This window comes from Vulpes vulpes, chromosome 1 (genome assembly GCF_048418805.1).
Source record: "Vulpes vulpes isolate BD-2025 chromosome 1, VulVul3, whole genome shotgun sequence".
Taxonomy (NCBI): Eukaryota; Metazoa; Chordata; class Mammalia; order Carnivora; family Canidae; genus Vulpes; species Vulpes vulpes.
In genome coordinates this window covers 20,831,672-20,836,631 of record NC_132780.1, presented here as the reverse complement: position 1 = coordinate 20,836,631, position 4,960 = coordinate 20,831,672, and the positions used below count along the sequence as shown (strand labels likewise).

Sequence of the window (4,960 nt, the reverse complement as noted above, 5' to 3'; positions counted from 1 at the left end):
GCAGAAACACGTGAAATATTCCTGAAGAAAGGAGATTTGTTTCAGTAGCTACACTGGTCAAGGGGGGGGACATGTAAAAATTTGTACGTCTGTTTCAACCTCATAATTTGCGGGTTGACTTTGAGGTTTCCCAGTGTAGCCACAGTATGAAGTTCACTCTCTGAGATCACTGTGGATGTTGCGTGAAACACTGGTGCTGAATAAACGGTCGCTGAAGAGAGTGATCACGGTGGTTATCAAAGCTATCTTCCACACATTTACATTTGATTTCTAACAACTCAAGAGCAGAACTTAGGAGCCCCAGGGTTGTAAAGGATCAGCAGGAAGACGCTAAAAGTGGGGAAACATAAAACCAAAATACTAGAGGTATCTATCAAGTGCAGACGGAAATCTAAAAAGGCAGTGACATAAAAAGCAAAACTGGAATTGAGCACATAAAAGCTGACAAAGGTGACCACTAGCATAAGGATGGTGTGTGCAGCTATGCTCTCCAGGGGGCATTTCTGGGTGCTGTTAGGGGCCTGTATATACTGCACTCTCTGGTGGTACCTACCAGGAACAGCACCATGGAGCCACTGGACCAGACCATGAGACCAATAAACATGGTATCAGAGACAAACCACAGGATGACAGTGCATGCACTGGGACTCAAGGATAGGCAGAACCACTTTCCTCGAGTGACACTGCTATTTCCCATGTCCTGTGCACCGGTGACTTTTGTGGGAACACAGGCATTCATTAAAACACGGAACCCCCCGGCAGCCCTGGTGGCCCAGCGGTTTGGCGCCACCTTCAGCCCAGGACATGATCCTGGAGCCCCGGGATCGAGTCCCACGTCGGGCTCCCTGCATGGAGCCTGCTTCTCCCTCTGCCTGTGTCTCTGCCTCTCTCTCTCTCTGTGCCTGTCGTGAATAAATAAATAAAAAGAAAACACACCAAACATCCAGCAGATGCAACAGGAAGGAGCAATGACCTTGGGGAATTGTCCTCTGAGGATCATCCACACCACCCTCTTCCAGGAGAGTGTGAAGAATTGATACGTGCTAAGAACACAGGTGGAGCACATGGTGGTGCTACGAGCCACTCTGCATATTATATATACAAATTTACACCCAAGATTGAACAGGGGCCTTCTCAAAACAAAAGCCATCATCGTGTAGGGAATCCCAGCAGAGAGAAGAACCAAGAGATTGGTTACAGCCATGTGGGTGAGAATCGTGTGGGGAGGTCTCTGTTTATGTCTATGCAAGAGTGGAGACACATTGCAGGAGAAGAGGGTGACATTGGCCAGAGCCCCAGTGCCCCTCTGGAAAAGCAAGATGGTTTTCAAAGCCCCTTCCCCTGTGGTTCTTAGGGCATTGCTCTGAAAAGACATGGTAGGTGCTTCAGAGTGGCCTGGTGTGAAGAGCAGACTGTGTTAGTACCGCATGAGGTCTCTTCACATTGTAGGACCTCGTAAAGGGATCCTGGGCTTTTCTTCTCCTGACAAGGGAGACACAGTCATATTCCACAGGAGACTGGACCTCCAGAACATGTCACAGACACCAATTTCATAATTTTACATTATTTGTATTTCCATTTTTAATTTTTATTTAAATTCAATTAATATAATGTATTATTAGTTTCAGAGGTAGAGGTTAGTGATTCATCAGTTCCATACAACACCCAGTGCCCATCCTATTACGTTCCCTCCTTAATGCTCCTCATCCTGTTACCCCATCCTTCTACCCACCTCCTCTCCAGCGGCCCTCTGTTTCCTAGAGTTAAGAGTCTCTTAAGGTTTATATTTACTCTTATATTCTGACTCTTCACCAGAATGTAAGCTACTATGAACTTAAGAATGATGCCTGTCTTGTGAAAAAATATTCGTGACCCACAAAAAGTGTTAAGTAAACTTGCACTTTGTAAACAGATAAATGAAAGGAGGTGAACATACTGTACTACTCTTAAAATTCATGATTATCCTGTCACCACAGTTCATTAACCTAAGATAATGAGATAAAAAATGCAAACTTGTGTTCAAATGTATAAGATTATATAACTTATTAAAATTGCAAGAAAATCAACTGTCTGCTTTTGAGAACACTTAATATTATTCATCAGAGTGATGAATATACCTTCAAAAAAATCAGTAGTCTTCTGAATATACAACATGACTTTAATATGACCTCAGAGTGACCACAATGTGAATTTCATGTAAACTGTTAATCGCAGTGGCCAAAACAAAGTTAGTTCCTATATCATGTTAGAAATAGTAATAGTAGCAATAGAAACTATGATTATGGTACATAATAGTTCTTTGTTTTGATTATCTGTCACTACTAGGGATATGAGGAAAAGGTATTACAATGTCAAATAGGGGGAAAAAAAGCATGTTCCACCAAACTACTTCTGAGACTTGAAAATTAAATGTAGTTCATCTAACACTTTTTCTCTCATTGATGCCTCTCTCTCTCTCTCTCTCTCTCTCTCGCTCTCTCTCTCTCACACACACACACACACACATACAATACAAAACAAAAAAATAACCCCAAAAAATCTCTGGAGGAATACAGAAGCAGTTGGATCCTACTGCAGTAGGATTTCAGAAAGGGGGGGAAATAAGGTCATTAAATCATATCATTATGCCACAGACTTTTTTTCCTGCGAATATCTGTTTGTATAGATATCTGTGTGTGTCAATGGACCTTATTTATGTCAGGATTTTGAAGTTATAACCCGAATTCTGCAAATCAATTTTCTACACATGTTCATTAAGCCTAAAAAATCTTTTAGGTTTGAGAAAATAGGTAGACTCTTTTGTACATGGTTGAGGAGTTCAGTGACTCTGGTCATCCAAAGCTTGGTTCAAATTCCAAGGAGATATCCATCTTTTTCTCTCACTGTCAGGGACTTTAGGACACAGAAATCTACAGTGAATTTCTCCACTGTGGTCCCATCTGGAGACACTCCCCAGCACATGTCCACCAGTCACCAGCTTAGCCAGAATGCAGGCAGAATTAGTACCTGTCCTCTACAACCTTTCTACACAAACCCAGTAATGGTTCCTCTCATGCTGGAGACTACTTGTCTCCTGGTTTTTGCCCAGAGACTGAACAGAAGGAAACACTCACCTGGCTGGTCTTTGCTCCAGAGCTCTGTGCAGGGCAGTGTCAATCAGGATGAGCAATAGTTATAGGGACAGGATCCCTGGACCCAATCTCCCCACAGAGATGCCATTACCATGTCATCTGTTTCTCAGTGATACTGTCTGCACGGAGAGTCTGAGACATCTCCAGTGAGAAGCAAATTTAATCCCCATTGCAAGTCTTTACTAGCCACTCTGGTAATTAATGGTAATTTTCGGTAATTAATGGAAAGTTCCTGAAAAGCTGCTCAACAGCAGGCAGAGAAGTGTTTCAATGTTCTCTGTGGACGAATCTAAGTTCAGAGTCAGAGTTGCCATCTGTGATAGAATCGAAACTCAATGTTGGGTCAAGGGTTCCTCTTACAGGGATCCCTGGGTGGCGCAGCGGTTCGGCGCCTGCCTTTGGCCCAGGGCGTGATCCTGGAGACCCGGGATCGAATCCCACGTCGGGCTCCCGGTGCATGGAGCCTGCTTCTCCCTCCGCCTGTGTCTCTGCCTCTCTCTCTCTCTCTGTGACTATCATAAATAAATAAAAAATTTAAAAAAAAAAAAAAAAGGGTTCCTCTTACAATATTTCCAAATGGTCAATTTCCTCAATGCCCTCAGGTTTCTAGAATCAGTCTGACACCATGACTGGCTCATACTAGGCGTTTCCATTTCATTTGGAAACTGGTCTCTTCCTTGACCTAAATCCCACAGTTCTTGCTACTTATGGCCACACATCTTCTACACCTGGAGAATGTCCCACTTGAATCTAGTCTATCCTACCTCAGAATCCATGAGCATCTCTAATGTCCATGTGACTCCACAAGACCTCATTATATGCTTCCTCGGTCACCCAGAGAGCACTGTGCCTCCTTCCCTGATCAGTCAACCAAGCTGTCCTTCTTTATTTTCAGAGTTTGCCCTGAGAAGAGGTATTCCTGGATGTACACACAAGATTTAAGGGGAATTTGTAGGATAGATAGAGGGATAGCATCAGAATTCTTTAAAATCAAGAAAAAGGCCAAAAGCCAAATAGAAATTTGGCAAAATAGTAAAGAGAAAATCCACAAGATAGATAAGAATGTGACCCTGAATCATATGAATGTTAATTATGGCAAGTCAGTTATTTTTCAAGATTGGTTTGGATATTCTATATTTTTTGCATTTTCGTATTATTTTAGAGTAAATTTGCCAATTTCAACAATGGCAACAACAAAGACAACACAAGTGGTATGGTCATGACTGGGATTTGTCAACTCCTTAGATCAACCAGGGGTATATATAGGATCAGGGGGTTTATGGGAAATCTCTGTACATTCACTCTCACTTTTGTGGTAGACCTAAAACTGCTCTGAAAAAAATAGTCTGCTAGAAGTTTTTAAAATAATACTTAACACAAATTAAGTTCCATATGGGGTCAATAGGCATGAACAATTATTTCTTGTAGAGGCAACAGAAAACCAGGCAGTGTTTAATTAAGACAATGAGGTATTATGTATATTTGAAAAAGAAAATGTTGGATTAAACTGTGTAACATTTGGAAAAGAGAATATTGACTTTTTTTTTTTACTTTTTTAAAAAAAGTTATTGGAGTGGCACATTCTAAAGGGTAAGTACAGATTTGGAAATGTATCTTTTTATTAGACCACAAAACTGATACAATCTAAATTTGCACAAACTAAAAATGGAAAGTTTGGGTGGGTGTTAAATGTAGTAAATAGCAATAAAATCTAAAATCTATAGACACATTCTACCATCTCTTCTAAGTCAAAATTGTCACAGGATTGTGATTCCTTCAAATCCAAGCTCCTACATCCCAAGACATACACCAAAAAAATAAAGTCATGC

The 4,960-nt window shown here is 41.3% G+C and overlaps 1 pseudogene; it reads right to left on the bottom strand.

Annotated features, from left to right (window-relative positions):
• Positions 1-278: 278 nt before the first annotated feature.
• On the bottom strand, positions 279-1,375 carry LOC140595162 (vomeronasal type-1 receptor 1-like; annotated as a pseudogene).
• Between the last annotated feature and the right edge of the window lie 3,585 nt (positions 1,376-4,960).